Here is a 21,180-nt window from a genome sequence, read left to right on the forward strand (position 1 = left end):
TCTCTCGGAGTCTGTTTTTGAAGTTTTTTTGTTGAAGAATTGCCACTTTTAGGTCTGTAATCAAGTGACCAAAAGACTGAAGTGTTCTCCGACTGGTTTTTGAATGTTATAATTCTTGACGTCTGATTTGTGTCCATTTATTCTTTTACGTAGAGACTGTCCAGTTTGGCTAATGTACATGGCAGAGGGGCATTGCTGGCACATGATGGCATATATCACATTGGTAGATGTGCAGGTGAACGAGCCTCTGATAGTGTGGCTGATGTGATTAGGCCCTATGAAGGTGTCCCCTGAATAGATATCTGGACACAGTTGGCAACGGGCTTTGTTGCAAGGATAGGTTCCTGGGTTAGTGGTTCTGTCGTGTGGTGCGTGGTTGCTGGTGAGTATTTGCTTCAGGTTGGGGGGCTGTCTGTAAGCAAGGACTGGCTTGTCTCCCAAGATCTGTGAGAGTGATGGGTCATTCTTCAGGATAGGTTGTAGATCCTTGATGATGCATTGGAGAGGTTTTAGTTGGGGGCTGAAGGTGACGGCTAGTGGCGTTCTGCTATTTTCTTTGTTGGGCCAGTCCTGTAGTAGGTAACTTCTGGGTACTCTTCTGGCTCTATCAATCTGTTTCTTCACTTCAGCAGGTGGGTATTGTAGTTGTAAGAACACTTGATAGAGATCTTGTAGGTGTTTGTCTCTGTCTGAGGGGTTGGAACAAATGCAGTTGTATCGCAGAGCTTGGCTGTAGACAATGGATCATGTGGTGTGGTCTGGATGAAAGCTGGAGTCATGTAAGTAAGTAGAGTGGTCAGTAGGTTTCCAGTATAGGGTGGTGTTTATGTGATCATCGCTTATTAGCACCGTAGTGTCCAGGAAGTGGATCTCTTGTGTGGACTGGTCCAGGCTGAGGTTGATGATGGGATGGAAATTGTTGAAATCATGGTGGAATTCCTCAAGGGCTTCTTTTCCATGGGTCGAGATGATGAAGATGTCATCAATGTAGCGCAAGTAGAGTAGGGGCATTAGGGGACGAGAGCTGAGGAAGTGTTGTTCTAAGTCAGCCATAAAGATGTTGGCATACTGTGGGGCCATGCGGGTACCCATAGCAGTGCCGCTGATTTGAAGGTATACATTGTCCCCAAATATGAAATAGTTATGGGTGAGGACAAAGTCACAAAGTTCAGCCACGAGGTTTGCCATGACATTATCGGGGATACTGTTCCTGATGGCTTGTAGTCCATCTCTGTGTGGAATGTTGGTGTAGAGGGCTTCTACATCCATAGTGGCTAGGGTGGTGTTTTCAGGAAGATCACCGATGGATTGTAGTTTCCTCAGGAAGTCAGTGGTGTCTCGAAGATAGCTGGGAATGCTGATAGCGTAGGGCCTGAGGAGGGAGTCTACATAGCCAGACAATCCTGCTGTCAGGGTGCCAATGCCTGCGATGATGGGGTGTCCAGGATTTCCAGGTTTATGGATCTTGGGTAGCAGATAGAATACCTCTGGTCGGGGTTCTAGGGGTGTGTCTGTGCGGATTTGTTCTTGTGCTTTTTCAGGGAGTTTCTTGAGCAGATGGTGTAGTTTCTTTTGGTAACCCTCAGTGGGATCAGAGGGTAATGGCTTGCAGAAACTGGTGTTGGAGAGCTTCCCAGCAGCCTCTTGTTCATATTCCAACCTATTCATGATGACGACAGCACCTCCTTTGTCAGCCTTTTTGATTATGATGTCAGAGTTGTTTCTGAGGCTGTGGATGGCATTGTGTTCTGCACGGCTGAGGTTATGGAGCAAGTGATGTTGCTTTTCTGCAATTTCAGCCTGTGCACGTCGGCGGAAGCACTCTATGTAGAAGTCCAGTCTGTTGTTTCGACCTTCAGGAGGAGTCGACCCAGAATCCTTCTTTTTGTAGTGTTGGTAGGAAGGTCTCTGTGGGTTAGTATGTTGTTCAGAAGTGTGTTGGAAATATTCCTCGAGTCAGAGACATCGAAAATAGAATTCTAGGTCACCACAGAACTGTATCATGTTCATGGGGGTGGAGGGGCAGAAGGAGAGGCCCCGAGATAGGACAGATTCTTCTGCTGGGCTAAGAATATAGTTGGATAGATTAACAATATTGCTGGGTGGGTTAAGGGAACCACTGTTGTGGCCCCTTGTGGCATGTAGTAGTTTAGATAGTTTAGTGTCCTTTTTCTTTTGTAGAGAAGCAAAGTGTGTGTTGTAAATGGCTTGTCTAGTTTTTGTAAAGTCCAGCCACGAGGAAGCTTGAGTGGAAGGTTGTTTTTTTATGAGAGTATCCAGTTTTGAGAGCTCATTCTTAATCTTTCCCTGTTTGCTGTAGAGGATGTTGATCAGGTGATTCCGCAGTTTCTTTGAGAGTGAGTGGCACAGGCTGTCAGCATAGTCTGTGTGGTATGTAGATTGTAATGGATTTTTTACCTTCAGTCCTTTTGGTATGATGTCCATCTGTTTCCAACCTCCCTGCTTTGGAAATAGGTTTTGGAATAGGGTTTGATGGCTTAGCTGCAGGCCCATCTTTCTGGAAATTATTGGGTATCACTATGAAAAGTTTCAGATCATAATTTGATCTTGTCATTGCAGCACTGAGTCTGGCCTCTTGTGGTTATGCAAGGCTCTGCTCAGAGCAATTAAGGCAGAATAATATTTTCCAGTACTTTTAAAAGACCTTTCTGCAGCTTTCTTATATCATCGTGACCCCACTCGGTACTTAGAGAAACAGGTCAATTCATTATCATCTGTCCTTCACTTCACCCATACTTTTTTTACATTGCCACGATTGTTTTATCCTTAGTATCTGCCTTTCTGTTTATATTCATCGTGGTTTTCCGCCGGCTCAGTTTGAGCATTTCTGTTTGTATTTTGTGAGTAGATATTCTCTTTAAGCGATAGATAGATAGATAATGCTGTAATGTACTGCTTTTGTGTTTATGTTTGAAATATCGTCCTCGGATATCAGGCCCACAGGAAGGCTAATGTACATTCAGCTCAACTATTCCCCAGTCAAGAAAGGGTTAAAGAGCTGCTCTGGGCACAATCAGCCTCAGCCTGGTGGACCTGTGAGGCTTGAGCTCTGCTCAGTGCAGTGTGGCAGTCTGAAAGAGCAGCCCAGAGCTCTTTGTCCCCTAGAAGCAGGGCTCACAGACTGGGACGATGATTTCAGTCCTTGGCCACTCAGGCTCTCTCAGAAAGGAGAAGGGATAGTACTTCCCTTCCACCTTTCCATCTTTGGCTTCCACAATGCCTAGGGCTCTGCTTTTGTTTGGACTACTTAAATCTCTTCCCACAAGTGGGCGTATACCTTGAACAGATGTTGAGAGAGAACCAGTGCCCATCCTCTTCCCAAGGGGGTGCTAGAGAGGTATAGCTTACTACACTGGGAAATCTCATTGCTGACAGATTTATTTCTGTCAGTATAGTTTTAAAACTGTTCACACTGATGCTGGTAAGACACTGAAACCACAGCTGCATTCAGCAGCCATTTGACCTTACTGGAAGTCCTTTCATGCTATTTTTCAGGTAAATGACATGATGCATGCTCCTTCGGTTGGCAAAAAACTTCCTGGAGAAATCATGGGCTCCAGTCTGTCATTCATCAATATGCCTGATGTTTTTATCATCTCAAGAACATCATGATGTTGTGATATTACCTTTCCCTGAAGGAGGTTGAATTGCTTTTATTATTTCCTGCCTGAATTATTGATGATCTCTTTTCTGGAGCTCTTCCAACAGGAGGACTACAGCAGCTACAATTGATTCAAACTGCCCTTGCCAGGATTTTAACAGACTAAAATATATTCCCGTGTCTGTCTCTCCTGCTTTGGGGGTATAACATGAACTTCCTGTAGAATCTGATAGATGTAAAACGAGAGTTGTTTATGTTTGAGGCATTTAACCCTTATATCGTACCAACTTGATATCACTTTTGTTGATGCCAGCTTAAGTATCTATACCGAGAGCTAAATTCTACACTGATTTACAACCTGTACAATCCCACTGACTTCTGTTTTTTCGCATGGGATTTCAGCCTTAAGATCCTGTTTTATTACTATGCTATTAACTCCACACCCGAGGATGCTTTAGTTTTCAAGTATGTGGACTCACAGATCCTTTGATAATCTAAAATGCAACACTAAATCCCACCATTAATTTTTAACCTAATTTTGGATTAGTATTTGTTCAAGAACGTGATTTGTTTTCATGAAGAATATATTTTATTAAACCAAGCCCTGAGCTTTCTTGAAGTGTAGAGAAGCTACGTTCTCAGGGCTCAGAACAATCAGTCAGTCTGTCACACACTCTGATCAAAGCCTCCAACAAGCCTGTGCAGTAACCACACACCCATCCTGTTCTGAAAGTGAGAGCTCCCATTTCTATGCTTACATAAGAAACAGAACCGTACAAAGAACTGATTTTTATTTTTTTGGTTCACTGGCTGAACTGAAAAAAAAAATCATTTCAGATCAACCCCAAATTTTTGTTTGTTTGTTTTCTTGGTAAAATAAACAAACAAAATATTTCAGTTTCAGGCATTTTTAACTACTTTTCTATTGAAATCAAAGGAAAACAGGTGGTGTTGCTGTCATCACCCTTGTACCCAATAACCTACTGAATAGGGCACACACATTGGCTGTAGGGAGACCTGAGTTCAAATCCCTGCTCCAGTGTCTCAGTCTCTCCTATTGAAGCTGTTCCACTTTCCATACATTAAATATTCATTGGGCCAGAATGTGAGAATGATTGTAGTCTGCTGGTTAGGGTATTCACCTGGGTTCCAGGCCTTGCTCCAATGCATATTTAACTATCCTTGAATTTATGATGAATTCACAAAGAGTTTCAAGTCAACCAATTTTTGGCAAACACACTATTTATCTGAAAAATTTTGCCTCACTCTAATAATAAATTCCTCTAAGAACAAATAGTTCAAATGCAACACTAAACTACTATTCAAATGCATTACCAAATACAATGCCTTACCAGCCCAGTCCATTTCAACTATTACTTTTATTCTAGGGTCCCCACACAATACTGATAATTAGGGCCCTACCAAATTCACAGTCCATTTTGGTGAATTTCACGGTCATAGGATTTTAAAAATTGTAAATTTAATGATTTCAGTTATTTAAATCTGAAATTTCATGGTGTTGTAATTGTAGGGATCCTGACACAAAAAGGAGGGGTTTTTTTGGGGGGGGGGGCGGGGAGTGGGGCAGCACAAGCTGTGTTGCTTATAAGCTGTGCAGTTGGGCGGCTGCCCAGAAGAGATTCAAGTGCCACACAGTTGATTAGCAGAGCCACACACTCTGACGTTCCCCTCTGGTGTTGTGCAAACTGGTGATCTGCTAGGTCACTCCAATCCTTGACTCTGGAAGCCTTACCCAGCTCTGCATGTAAGCTGCTCCTTGGATTGTACAACCGAATGACACTAGCCAATATCTCCAGTCCCAGACACAACCCTAGGAAACTCCGTCTTGCTGTGTCCAGTTATGCCTGCTGGACGCTGAAAATGTATATGAGTTCATCAATTTAACAAAAATAATTGATACTTACCAGGCTTGTTATCCCAAGAAGAGTCTCTGACATGCTTCAAACCAAACACACTGCTTCAGGGAGAATAAACAAACAGTTTATGTACTATATACAACTCATATTTGAAATATTTTTCTCTAAAACAATATAGTTATAGCTGTAATTTCTGGTAATGAACACTATAATCCAGGTTTCAAAATGCTCCCTGCTGTCATAAATTTATAAGGTCTCTGCATGAAGGTTTGGGTTTTTTTTGGACCATTTAGGACAGATTTAAAAGGTATTTGGGAAGCCAATGGTGCAGATAGATCCCTGGTGAGATTTATAAAAGTGCCTCAGTGATTTAGGCATTCAATTTACATTTGTTTTGAATTGGAGTTGGGTGCCAAATCTGCTTAGGAATTTGGAGTCAATGGCCAACACTACTCTCTGGGTTCTCTCATTGGTTCAAATATTAGGCCCAATAGCATTAAAAGTATTTCCTTAAGTGAAAGTGTGATCTACTTGATTATTCATTTACTCAGAACATGATTTCTGAATAAACTGTGGAATGAAGTATTTAAACCAACCTAATTCTCCCCAGTTGTTTTACTAATTCCCATTCAATAAGTGAGTGACGATTACTTGGCTCCTAAACAGTTTGTTCCCCAAACAAAAATGTTTTAATGCCTCATACAAATGCACATGCAGCAATGGACAGGAAATGTGGTTTTAAATTTGGGCAATCAGCCATCCATCCCTATTTTCTGTTTCCTCAAGGTTAATTGTTCCTGCATTATGCCAGTTTCAGTAGCAAGAAAGCCTTTTTTAGATTGGTTTTTCCTTTGCTGTGCACATTACTTCACTTTCAAGACCTTTTAGGTGTCTCTCTTACAAAGATCTATAACAAACTATATCTATGATTAAAAACTTAGGTTCATACTTTAGAAAGTCTTGGCTTGATTACTTAAACTGTTCACATTGGTCTCCCTGCCTCTTCCTTGTCATGCTCACTGCCTATTTTCTCAGTTTGGCTGCTCATCTAATTAACCATTAGCCTTATTCTTCCCATGTCTTCTTTTTTGGCATGTACATCAGTTACCACTGAAAATGAAAACCATGTTTAAAATTATATCCTTGCCTTTAAATCCTTGCCTCTGTTCAAAAGCTGATCCCTTAGTAATCACAGTTTGTGGTTCACGTCTACAATACATTTGCCTGACCTACATATGTTCTTTTCTGTTTAGCTTTGCCCATTGTTATTACTTGTTTTCCTAAATGAAAACACATTTGCTTATTTGGCAACACTCTGCTGGAATTCCCATTCTCAATATAGCTGTGCAGTTGATTATATTAGCTCTTTGAAAAGTAAACTTAAAACTTATTTTAATAATTTTAAATGTTATATAATGTTTGTGTGTTTTGTCTTTTATACTTGAAAACCACATTTCCTTTACCCTTTACTTGTTTTAAAAACACTTGATAGGTGTGAAGGATGTTAAATATGTTTATAAATAATAATGATGAGGAGTAAATGGACTCTGGCTAGTTCTTGTTTTGTGAATACACTTAGTTGCACTGTGACATCTAAATTTTCAGAGCGACACAGGATTTAGCCATAATCCACAAACTTAGATGCTTATTTAGCCAAATCAAGTGGCATATAATAAGGACTAGAATATTAAAATTTTGGGTCATAAATGTGGGCTGTTGTATGTATATAAAAAGCTTGTTTTCTCCAAATGATTATCTAATATTTCTAATCCTTTTTTGTGGAACTTCTATGCTATTTAAAATTTAAGTTTAGGGACAGAATCTTGCTCCCCTGGCAGGAATATGCAAGTTGACAGTGTGGAAGAGGACACTGCTTTCACTATGCTGTTGTGCCAGCCCAAGGAGCAGCTAGAATCCTTAATTTTGTTGTTCTCTGAGGAAAAGGACATGAGCATTGTAGTGGTGCTAGACTCAGCAGGGAGCAGATCACATCCATGGCTCAGTTCCTTTCAGCTGGTACTGGGTGGAGCACATACCGTACCCTGTTAAAGGGTGTAGCAACTTGCCACTTCCACATATGCTCCCCCAGCAGAATGTCTCTTCTTTAGTGGTGCTGATGTGGTGTTCCTCATGCCTTCCTTTACCCAAAGAGTGGTTAAAAAGTCACAGTATAGCACGTGCCACAGAGGCTTTTGAATGGCCATCTGATTTACAGGCTGCTGCCTTCAGAGGTATTCTTTTCCTCTGGTCAAATACATAGAGAAGTGCGAAAAACAAAAGCAGAGCAATATTCTAGCTGGGAGTAGATTGTTGCTGACAGGAGAACAAAGTGTATTCCCTACTGAAATGCAATCAGAGACCGTGGTTATGAAAAACCAGAAGTGATCATTAATGGATATGTCCCAGTTAACCTGATACATTTAAAGCACTGCACAACCATTTGATGTCTCCATCTTCCCATCTGCAAAATAGGGATTGCAGTACTGCATTTACTAAGGCTTGATGTGCTATGGCATGTAAAACACTTTGGAGAGCCCTAGATACAAGGTGCAAGGAAAGAGCAAAGTACATCCTCCAGGAAAATTGAAGAGGGAGGAAACACTGTTTCTGATCAGTTCGTCCAGATTCCACTCATAGAAGTCCAAGTTACACAGCATATGTTCCTGGAAATCTTTCAGCAATCTGGCCCCAGCCAGGTAGCCCTCTCACTAAATGGAACCAGCGAGGGCAGTATGGCATACTCCTGCTTCCTATGTGCCCACCCCAAAAAGGGCTGAGAGGCAATATTATGGACCAGCTAAAGGGGCAGCAGCTGCCCCCAACTCCCAAGCAGCCACAGAGAGAGATCCAGGCTGCAACACCCCAAGGCAACCCCTGCAGACAAGGGCACTAAACACCTTGTCTTTCTAGAGAGAGGGGTATTTCCATCCACCAGCCTCCTGTTTAGAATTGCTAACTACCAGGCCCTGTTAGAAAAGTACGATTTCACAAATTATTCCAAAATCTTGGAGTTCAAAGACAAACTCCCTCAGGAGGACAGGGCCCAATGCCAAGCCCTCATTGATGAAAGCAAACTGGTAGCTAAGACCTTTCTTCAAGCTGCAGTGGGTGTGGCCAATACCGCATCTACAGTTAGAGCTACAGTGATTGTTATGACGCGTGAATCTTTGGTGTTCCCCAGGGAAATCCAAAACACCAGCCATGGGTGGAGCTCAGAGGTGGGTCAGCATGAGGATGCTGCAGCTGGGACCGCAGAGGAAGACAGGCGCTGGACTTGCTGGGGGCCTAAGGTTCAGCTGAATAGGGGGCTCTACTCTACCTGTAGCTAGCATGACAGAAAACAGAGGGAAAATTAACTGAAGTGCATCCCAAAATGTGCCTGATTGCACTAGCAGCGTGAATACTGTTCAAAAAAATCAACTGACATGCCATCTTTGGCACATGTGTTATACGTTGTCAATCCCAGTCAGCTAGGTGAAACACTGAGGTGCTTTCACTAGAGACCAAACACCTGAAGAGCCCTCTGGCCTGCCAAGATTTGGACATTGCCTTATCCAGTCCCCCAGAAAATGTTATTGAATACCACTGCCTTATATTCTCGACACAGAGCATACTACACAGGTGCAGACTAACAGACACAACTTGCTAGAAATCTGCATACAGCACATACTTACCCATATGTGGAATACAGATATGGACTACACACTTTGAAGAATCTCCAGTTGCTGGTAAGTTGTCACATTTTGGGGTTCAACCCAGCCCAGTAAGGGTTTGTGTCACGGCTTGCCTTGCAACTCTGGGTGCCTTCAATGCTCTGCTGCTGTGGCTCAGACCTTGGACACCAACAGCCAGCATGCAAGTTACACCATGGCTTGCACCGAACAGTTACTGTTCACAGAGTGACACCAAAAGCCCCCCGCTCCCAAATTTCCCCCAAACTGTCTCCCTGCTTTGTCCAGCCCTCATACTGAACACTCACAGAAGTTAAGTTTGCTGTTCTTTTAGAGAGAGAAAACATTTCAACTGATTAACTGAACTGGGGCTAACACACCCTTTCCTACAAGCACAGCACTGAGTTGCCTTTTGGTAAAAATAAAACAAATTTATTAACAAAAGAACACAGGTTTAGTGATACCAAGGCGAAGGAATAAAGCTGGAAATGGTTACAAACAAACAAAAGTAAAACAAACTTCTAAGACTAAACATTAACTCAGTCAAAACTTAACTTGTTCAAGATGGTTTCTTCATCAATCTTGCTTTTCCAGCTCTAGCTCTTAGCCATTGCTGGATCTCCACAGAGTCCAAGGTGCTGGCTTTTCTTGCCCCATCAAGTAAAGGATAACCGAAAGTCTTTCTGTGTGTCCTTATATAGCTAAGTCTGCCTTTGTTTCAAGGATCAAATTGTTCCCCTGGGGTTCAGTGTCTGTCTCCTCCAGGGGACTGACTCCATCTTGATTAAGGTGTCCCCAGTGTGTGTTCCAAAGTGATGCTTCCTGCTGCAATTTTATAATGTTGGTGTCCCGTTAGCAATTTCAGATGCCAGCTGACTAGGTGTTATCCTGCCTTTGTGATCCAGATATGCTGACTCCTGAACCACCTTGTGAACTTTGATGGTTGTGTTTACCGCACATGTACATTGCAATCCCATTGTCACTGGACAATCCTGCTCCATTTATATTCAACATGTGGGCAGATCTGCTTTTTATTTTGTTCAAATACAGACTTTAAACCATAGTATCGGAGGACATCCATAACTGCACATACAGCACTGCCACGTACATTTCACAATTATATTAATGACCAGTGTGGTGTTAGTTTTAAAATGATACCTCCCAAGACATATTTTGTACAAATGTCATTGCAATAGGATGTAGGGTGTGAATACTGGGGTGCCTAGGATCACATACGTAACATCAATTTTTTCACTGTCTTAAAGTCTCCATCTACAACAGATATATACACACAACTCACTCTCCAGCCCTCATACCATTTGGATAAAACAAGTTACTGTATTTATTGTCTGAGCAGGTGAGCATGTGTTACTTTTGTCAGCATGGAAGCATCCTGTATGTCCAAAAGAAACTACTATCCTCCTGTATTTTGTCTTTTGTTCCTTCTGTAGGACTGATATCTGACATTGATGCTGATGGCATTGCTGTTATCTTGGCAAGTTGTCAGCCACTTTTTTTTAAATCCAACATTCTCCTCCACTTGCAATTATGGCATTCTTGTCATGGTATTTTTTCCTGTTCCCGTTCCCCTGACATGTAGTTCTTTTGTAACTATTCAAAACTAAAAATCTTTGGCTCAAGAAGCTTGTTAAATGTTGGCACTAAGGTTTTGGTCCTCCTGTCTATGAGTTTCTGAACTGGTGACCCTAATGAAGCACTGCAAAGTGTGCTGTGGTATTTTAACTATGATAAGTATGGATCCTTTGAACTCACCAGGGCATTTTTAAAAATCAAGGCCTTTGATACTCATACTGACTTTCATGCTAATCCATTTTGCTGTGCATAGTAAACACTTGACACGATATATGAAAGATCAACACTGAAACGAGTGACTTATACATTTTGTGCAATTATTTGTTAACTCATTTTGAAGCTCATGGCAAGCAAACAGTGATTTACAATGTGTTAATACGTTATTACATTGCTGTTGTGCAATAGCTCAGTTCCAAAATAAAAAAATCAAGTAGTAGTCCACCAGTAAAAAAATAATCTTTCCTATTTAATTCAGAGAGGTATCCTCCAGCCTTGTACCAAGGACAATCAACAACCTCAAGTGGCTTCAGTGGTTCTTTTATATTCTGGTCAGCAGACAAGTTAACACGCCAATTTGATTATTTCCATTTGCAAACTGCTTTTCAACACAGGCACACGTGGAACTTTCTGTTCCACTATTTGAAACTCTGAATGGTATATAAGCTAATAACTGCAGGAAACACGCTTAGACTCCAGTCCTGCCCAAGCTTCTTTCATATAGCAAGTCAAAATGAATCCCTGTCCCAAAGACACATCACAGGCTGGCTACAGTCATATGCCATGTATTACACATCTCAGAGGTACTATTACATCTACTGGTGTTTTTTTTAACCACCCCTAACAAAAACACTCTACCCATATCAGTCCAGCCCTTATACTAATACCGCTAATGCTTTCTACCTTATTAATTTTCAGTATGGGGCATCATCCAGATGGAATAACCCCAGGTACTCTGCTTCAATTATATTATGGCTCATGAGTCAGCTTTTCAGGAACCGCTGCCAACTTAACTTAATAAAATAATCTCATCGTTGTTTTTTTCAATCTTCTTATTGCTAAGGTGTTTATATCCCTAGCACACTGCACATACATCTAAGCTGGAAGTTTTATCCCAACAGAGCTGTCTCCTTAACCAAATCAATTGATAACACTTAAATCTGTTTTAATTAAAATTGTCATAATATCGACCAATTTCAAAGAATTTTTTTTCTAAACGCAAAACCAGCATAACTTCGTATGAAGGAGGAGTGGTAGTAACTTGATGCTATAAATGCTACTGTTTTCAGTGGCTTAACAAGTGCACAAGTTTTTGCATACTCAGAAACACCTTCTGATTTTTGTTAGTGACCTATATTGTGTCAAAAACCATCAGTGCTTGCCCATGATCATATTTACGATCCATTTCCCTGAAAACACTACCACTATTAAAGACTTTTCTCAGTTCCTGTACCTACTGTTCTGTCCACGGCCTAATGTAATTTAGAAACCTGACAGTTTTTCTAACCCTGCATTTGTGCAAAAACTGAAGTGGCCAGCTGTCTCCTAATGGAATCATGTGCATTAGCTTGTTGCATTAAAATGTGATCTTCACCAAGAATTTGTTAAAATGCCTGTATGTAGAGGTGATGCCATGAATCCCCCAGTTGCTTTGGAATGGCCTCAGACTGGCTCATTTTAGTTGTTTAAATGAACCCCTGTAAAAAATATCACGTTAACTTTCAAAGGTCAAAAAAGGACAAAATAACAAAAAAGCCAAGCAAAAGCACAGCAGTGCCACTCACACTCCTACCACAGCCAGCAGACACGCTGATTAGAACATTCATGGAGTTCCCCTCTGTGTACGTTACTCATTCTGAATTGAACATTGAATGGTGTTCTCTTATTTACCAGAAAGCAAAAAAGGCAGACAAGACCCAACCCCTCAACCCCCATCTGAATGTCCAGTAAAAGTGAATATTGTGCCAAAATAACACGTGAAGCCACATGACTACAAACTTTGTAATGTAGCTGACAGGAAAGATGGCCATTTTTATAAATTGCCTAGTAATTTTCATTCAGTCCAATTGATTTAGTGGCAACAGGAATTAAATTTTAGCTACACATAATAATAATAATGGGCTAGATTGTTTCCTCTCATTCTGCACTACATGAAAAACCACAGGTGGAAGATTTTTGAGCGCAAGTCTCCATGGGGAATCTCTCATAGACATTCCCCGACACTCTGTTTTCAGAGAAGGCTTGATTTTGCTGCCAGGTAAAAGGCCCCAAACCTGGTGTGCCTTCTGTGGCCCTGCAGAGCTCCACTTCCTTAGTCTTAGCAGCTCCTAGAGACTCAAAGGGGATGAAGGGCAGGATGGTTTGCATCCCCTTCCGCAACCCTATTCCTGGCCTACCTCTCCCTCCTGAATTTCATATTATTTAGCATGCTTATTGTGCCTTTTTCTTTTAGCCTTCTTTGCAGGATACACACAAACCCTGTCATAGTTTGTTGCTGAAAATAAATGGCAATATAAAAGAAGCAGAAAAGAATGATAATTTAACTGCATATAGGATTTTGCTAAACTCATATACAAACTCTCTTTGTGTAATACAACCCCTGTGATCATTGCTTTTTTTGCTTTTCTTAAAGTATCATTGTAGCGAGGTTGAGACTCACTGGCGCGGTGCCTCCTGGTGGTCGTCTTGGGAATTAGCTCTTCAGCCTCAGAGCACCTCCTGGTGGCCGGTGTCTCGCCTGCCTCAGGCCCCCGTGTCCCTCCTGGACCCTGGTGCCACTTACCCTGGGGTTCTGTCCACTGCAGTACCCCACATGCTGGGTCTCCCCTCCCAGGGGAACCCCCAACCCTCTACACCCACCTTGCCTCAGTGGCTACTGCCAGTCATCGTCTAGCCCCCATTCACTCGGGCAGACTGCAGTGTAATGGCCAGTCATCATTGGCAAGGGAGGGTTGGACCGGCTGCCTCTGCCTAATCCCAGGCTGGACCTCTGCAACCCCAGTACCTGCTTTGGCCTTTAACAAGGCCTGCAGCCTGGGGGTTTACCAGGCTGGGGCTCCCTAGCTCCTCTTACCTTTCCCCAGCACTGCTCTGCTCCCAGTACCCTGAGCTCCCAGGCAGGAAAAGATCTGAACCAAGGGTCAGGGCTGGAGTCAGGAACCAATAGCCATGCCAGGACTCAGAGCCAGAATCAGGAACTAAGCCAAGCCAAGGGTGAGAGCTAGGATCAGGAACCAGTAGACATGCCAAGAGTCAGAGCCAGAGTCAGGGTGAGGACGCTGGAACCAGGAGCGAGGTGAGGGAACAAGGCAGGAACAGGACTAGAGCAAGACAGGAGCAGCTGACACAGGGAGGATCATAGCTGGGTGTGTGAAGGCGTTGAGCAGCCAGATTGTTGCTGATGGGTTTAACAGCCAGCTACCCTTCCTGACCAATCAGGTGGTGCAGTCAATTAAGTAGCCTTGCAGGTCAACTTCACTGCTGGAGTTGTCACCCTGCACTGCCAGGTCTCTCAAGTTCCCCTACCTGTTGAGGCAGGTGGGTGGCATTTTGCATCACCTGCATGTTAAGCAGTAAATTCTGCTACTACACCATTTTATGCTGCCCTTGTTCCTGTCCTCCAGGAGTCCTGAGCCTAAGCTTGTTCTTGAAAGAGCGCTACAGCCTTCCACAGCACATGTCCTACCATTCTCACTCCTGTGAGGGCTGTAACTAAAGCGGGTAGGCTGGGAGGTGCTGCTTAGAACTATGGATGCAGTGATGATCTAACATGTATTTTTCATCTTTAGCTACTGTAAACCTGTGCTAAATCTAGGCTTAGATTATGTTAATTCTCAATTCTCATTTGGTTTTACTGTGTCTTGATAACCCTTCGAAGTATTTTTAACAAATGATCTCATTAAGACTGATATTTAAATGCCATGATTTAGGAAAAAGGACAGCTTGACCGGCAGCTAAAGAGGAGCATGGAATGACAAGGAACCTGCAAGCGGCAGTTTAGGTTAGAGACAAGGTAATCTTGTTTCCTCTTTTATCTTTGGGGAAGAACAACCTCCAGCCATCAAAACTGAAAATTTTATTTAGCAATTAAACGAGACAGTGGACAAAAGCCGCTCCGCCAGCTTCTCAGTATCGCTTAAAGAACTTGTCCTTCAAAAACAAGCATCTCAAAAATGTGGAATATTGTTTTCCAACATCCCTTTTCCTTTTAGTTATTATATGTGTTTAGTGATCATCTGATCACTAAGAACATGACTAAAATTATCTACACAGCAAACATGACTTTGCTTTTAATGTCTGTGATAACATGGTTAGGGGTTGTAATTTTGCATATGTTTCAGAAAACCAAGAATGGTGTAGTGGAATCATGCTGCTTATAGAATGTACACTAGCTGCTGGAGCCTGGTGTCATGAGTGGGAAAACTCTGACTCTGTATTAAACACTTCTGCAGAAAATGGGTTTGTGTAGACCAGTGGCTCTCAACCTTTCCAGACTACTGTACCCCATTCAGAAGTCTGATTTGTCTTGTATACCCCCAAGTTTCATCTCACTTAAAAACTACTTGCTTACAAAATCAGACATAAAAATGTAAAAGTGTTACAGTACACTATTACTGAAAATTGCTTACTTTCTGATTTTTACCTTATAATTATACAATTGGAATATAAATATTGTACTTACATTTAAGTATATAGCATATAGAGCAGTATAATCAAGTCATTGCATGAAATTTTAGTTTGTACTGACTTCGCTAGTGCTTTTTATGTAGCCTGTGGTAAAACTATCCAAGTATCTAGATGACTTGATGTACCCCCTGGAAGACTTCTGCATACCTCTGGTTGAGAACTACTGGTGTACACTGTAAATCATGATGCAAATCTCTGGAAAGATTATCACTAGAATCCTGTGGCAGATGCTGAATTTCCTGTTCTCAACAGCATCTAATACTGTTCTCGCAACCGCTAGAAATTATCAATAATTTGGTAAATTTACTTCATAATTAGTCATTAAGCCTTGTTTGTTCCTATCGTTAACCCCAACTGTTGGTACATATTTGCTTTGGGGAATGCATGCACCTGCACACTTTCACATTCACACTGTGCTCTCTCCAAATGCTTTAACAATCGTTTTAGAAACTTGATACTCCACTCCAAGCTTTTTCTTCTCCCATACCTTAAGCATCCACCGCCCTTTGCTGCCTCTCTCTCTGTGTATAACAAGTCTCCCTGCTACCCTACTGTTCATGTCCCTGTGGATGTCTTCCCCTCCCATCCCTTGTCACACAGCCAACATGATGCTAATCTTGAGGGGCACAGCCTCTGCCCTCAGACAAACAGGGTCCTACTGCCCTTAGACTGTTACTGCAGGCAGAGTCATGCTGACAATAATATTGTCTGACAATTTGATTAGTTCGGAGCAAATGATTTCACTGTCTCCTCATCTAATTTCATATAAAGGGACCTCCTGATGCCAGGATATCAGTACATTCAGCACGTATGTCCTGAGGTTGCTTTGTGACAAGTATTTAAACTGTCAGTGGTATGCTACTAACAGGTGCTAATGATCATAACTGTCTGGACCACATTTTAAGGGACTGACAATGCGATATAAAAATAAATGTCATACTTATGAGGCAGGTAGGGGAGAGATAGAGCCAATCTTCATTTTCACAGCTATGACACCAGCAGTGACCTGGACCCCAATTCAGTGTGAAAGGCTATGCCAGTCTTCATGCTTCTATACATTAATCCTGGTTTCTGTGACACAGATATTATGAATGGTCCGGACAAATTCTAAGACAGATGAAGTGTGATGGGTTGGTGAGACAGAGTACTGACCTAATCTAATGTACTAACAAGTGCAAGCCTGAATCCTAGGGTTGTCAAAAGCTTATCTGCGTCACTTTTATTTTTGCATGTTCAGCCTGGAGCAATTTATCACCCAGTTGTAACCATGTTTTGAGTTTAGGACCTTCAAATGAACCACAAAATATGAGCTAATTGGCCTCATGCAAAAGCCCAGAACTTGGCACCATTTTTGTCTGTACAAACTTACAGCTGCTAGCTATCATACATACAAACAGTAACCCATGAACATACAGTGCCTACAAAATAACGAGCAGGCATTAGCTGATAGGACTAGGACCATGTGTCACAGATCCAGTTGGCTACACACTCAATCTCCGTGAGGGGACCCACCTCACTGGTCCTCATGTGCTTTAGGCCCCCAGAGCCTGAACCAAGTCTAGGTCCATGGTTTGGGGTCCCTAGGCACACTCTTGCGGTGCAGACCCTCTCGTTAGCACCCTCTCCTGAGAGCGGAGACCTCACGGTCCAATGACCGAAAACCTGTCACGAATGCTGACCCCTTAGTCTTCCATGTAGCTTAAATACACCTGGAACGTCAACTGTGTGGGTGACCTGGGTCCACAGGTTAACTCTTCCAGGGGATATGATAGGTGTAGACAGACTTTCCATAGGATTCTAACAACATTGCTCTTTACTTAATCACACAAGAAATACATAGACCTATACAAAAATAATAAACCCAACTTGTGTTTCCCTGTGTCAGTTTTCTCACCACTCCTGAGCATTCTTTGGGCTGGGGTCCTCTGTAGCCATCCAGTGTTCTTCTTCTGCAGCGCATGGCTTGTCATCTCAATTATGGAACCTCTTTCTCCCTCTAGGTCAGCTTGCTTTCGCTGACCTTAGTTGGTCCTGCAGCTAAACTGAGCCTCCGCTGCTATGAAAGACTGCCAGTCTCTTTCCCTCTCTCCTGCCCAAAGCTTCCTGTGCGGCAGTGTGAGTCCCTTTTGTCCTATTGCTAGTGACTTGTCTACAGTCAAAGTACAGTCATTAAGGTTAACTCCTCCCCATTGCATCTAGTCTGGGAGAGACATGCTTACAGCCTTGTCAGCAATGGTGAATAGACACAGAGGCATTCTGTGATACAGCAGTTTTCAATACACAATATCAACCAGAATTCATAAATTGCACAGACAGATTCCCCAAGTCTTCACACCATGTCACCAGCTTACCAAGAAAAATCCTCTGCCATTGATCTGTTGGAATAGCTCTCTTTCGCACAAGGAAATTTAACCCAGTGGTTCTCAAATTGGTCTGCAGACATCTAATGGTTTGTGAAGTACTTCCAAGTGATCCACAGAGCCCATGTCAGTTTTAAAAACAGTGACATTCCTGCTATTGGTAGGTAACCCAGTCAAGGACTCCTCTGGGTTTGCTAGAGGTAGGGTTTTTTTTTTTCCTTCTTTTTTTGTCTAAGTACTCTGCAGATCCTACACAAGGTGTGGTTCACACTGGCCATAATTGCTATATGAGAAATAAAGCAAGGTGTTCCTGTAATTGATAATCATGGCAAGAACAAGAGCCAAGTTAGAAAAAAGTCTATAGAGTACCAATCCTGAAAAAGACAATGGGCAACTTAACAGTTTTATTCTTTTTCAATTTCTTTCTCTCTCAGACACAAACATGCAATTCTGTACTTAATAATTTTAATAGGCACTATCCCAGGAAGAAATCTACATCCAAGATATAGACAAATGCTAGTCACTATTTTGCTGAAGTAAAATTTACATTAAATCGAGGGTCCAATCCTGCTGATTTCAATCTGAGTTTTGGTTGCACAAGGTTGAAGCTCAGTGTCTGATTTGTATATAATTGTTGTGTTCATGTACATAGTTAAATGAACTATAGAACATTTTTGATCCAAACTTACACTTGGATGAGTATGTGTGCCTCCTATTGATTTCAAGGGGCACCTGCTATTAAGGGCAGAATTCTGTCTGTCTTTCTTTTTTTTACCTCCACAGCTTTTATATTAGATTTTTCTAACTCTCACTATGTTTCTATTGCACTAATGAAAAAATATATGGTAGCCCATTGTTGTAAACCAAAGCTTGTATACTTCTGTTTCAAAAGGTAGAGAGATCATATCCTAGGGGAGTTCTCATTTTCTTTTATTCTCCCAACATAAAATGAATTACTACATTTTCTACACTTAGGCTCATATTGTCTCCTCTGCTCCCATGAGCATAGGGCACAGAGGGCCAGATCCTCAACATGTGTATATCACCATTTCTGCCAATATTCCACGGAAATTCAGGGTTCCTCTTCTTCCTTCGATATCCACTTAGAGCCACTTTTTGGCCTCTCTCTTCTTCTGCTCCCTTCTCCTCCAGCAGGCCCTCCTGACATCTATCTGGCCCGGCTTCCTCTCTCTTATTTATCTCCTGTGGGAGCCCAGCAACTCCACAGCAGTCGGGGCCTTGTTCATTCTGGACACTTGGGTGAGGCAGATTAATCTGTCAGGTTTCTTCTGGACCCTCTCCCCTTTTGCTTTCTCTGTATACCCTCACACATTAAAATCCCTGGCCCTCTTCTCTGAGGTTTCAGCACTTCTACTAAAACAGGCAGTTCTCAGATCCCTTCAAGGGAATAGATTCTATTGCCACACTGTATTGGTCTGTAAACTCCTAGGTGGATTCCATCAGTTATGAACCATTGGCTATTTAGTTGCTATCTCTGGAAGGGCAAATATCAGATGGAAACTCTCATCCCCTCGGGTCTGTCCTATATGGTTTCTTCCAGGGTGATTTTCTTTTTTCAGTTGACTTCAAGGATGCTTCTTGTACGCCCTAACTCACCACAGTCATCAGTAGTTCCTTTGCCATGCCCTTTCAGTTAATTGGTCTCCCCTTTGGACTCTTCCATCTCTGGGGTCTTTACAAAGATCACAGTGGTCCTGGTAGCCAAATATTTTTGACAGAGGTCCTGTTCAGACCTTCTGTCCTACGGCATTGTCTCCAATCTCCAAAAGAAACCTATATCTCCCTCAACTCCTTTAGCTTTCTCTCTCGTGATGGTTCCAGTCTCTCCAGGTTTCAGCAAACCTCTCTTTTCTTTCGTTACCAAAGATGCCAGTCTTTCAGGCTGGTTTGCCCATATAGGCTCTGGCCAAACAGAGTCTGAATATCAAACTTCTAGACCACTAGGCCACCTCCTTAGTCCTCAAAACCTGGAAACCCTTCATTCTTCACAGATATAACTTGATTCAATGCAAGAAAAGAACTGCTGCTACCTACAGGAATAGATCCAGAAAACCGAGAGCAAAATACTCCTGGTGGAGGACCTTGGGCTGGGATTTTGGGCAGAGTCTTAATTTTTTTCTGTAGAAGACATCTATTTCCAGGGCAAGAGCAATATTATCAGAGACTGTCTCAACTGTAGTTAGCTCCCTTCTAGATAATGGAGTTTCAGTCCCAGAATCTTTCACAGATCAGGTGCAGAATGGGGACACTAGCAGTAGACTGGCTAAACTTCCCTGATTCTGCTCCCAGATGGTCAAGCCCGAAGCCCTGAGCACACATATGCTTGTGTATCATTGGGATCCAGCAGCTGAGATATTCCTTCCACCTCTTAGTACATATCCAAAATATGAAAGAAGACCTTTTATTGAAGGAACAGTTCTCTTCTCTCAGTCTGAACACCTCAGTTGAGTGAAACTAGTTCTTGGAAAAGAGATAGTCCCATGAGATCATGGAGTTCCTGGTGAGCAGAAGGTGGCCATCTACTGACAAGTCTTTCTCTTGTATTTGGAAGGTGTTTTTCAAATAAAGCATGTAGAGAAATACAAATCCTGTTCCTTGTAAAATGGCCTCAACTTTATCCTTCTGGAGTTTCACAGAGGGCAAAGACAGACTCTATGCTTGGGCACTGTCAGCTATCAGAGGACCCATTGCAGGTAGAAACACTTAAAGACTCCCTCAACATTTTCTACTGCAAAGATCTGTTTACAGACAAGGAGTCCATCCTTGGGAATCTTCTTTGGTACTGTATGTCCTCATGTCACCTCTCTTCTTTCTCCGGGGAAATGCTCCAACAAGGTCATCGTCTTAGCTGTAATGACCTTTGCTAGACAGCAGGGGGAATTGAGCTCTCTCTTCATTGCTATATCTCTAAGCTTTTTTCCAGATAAGGCAGCATTCCATTTATCCCTAAAATTAACATCAAAGGCAAACTCTGGATTTCGTGACAAGGAGCCCATTGTTACTCTTCCCCCTGTGTCATGAGACAGAAGACTCTATTCTTTACATATTAAACATGTTCTGATGTTCTGTTTATCATGTTTAAATGGGTTTGAGTAAGTTAACAAACTGTGTGTGGGTTTCTGTTGCCATAAGGGCAAAGCAGCAACTAAAGCAGTGGTTGCCTGTGGCAGTTCAATGACAAGACAGAACACAGCTTTTAGCAAGCAAGCGGCTGGTCTGCTAACGGGCTTCCCACGGTTCATATCATCTGAGCGAGATTCCAAGGTTGATGCCCTTGAAAGGAGCTGTGTGTGCACAGGTCCAGCACAACACTCTGGGTGTGCCCTGAATGTTGCCAAGCGCACGAACCTTGT

Source organism: Natator depressus, chromosome 1, assembly GCF_965152275.1.
Source record: "Natator depressus isolate rNatDep1 chromosome 1, rNatDep2.hap1, whole genome shotgun sequence".
Classification (NCBI taxonomy): domain Eukaryota; kingdom Metazoa; phylum Chordata; order Testudines; family Cheloniidae; genus Natator; species Natator depressus.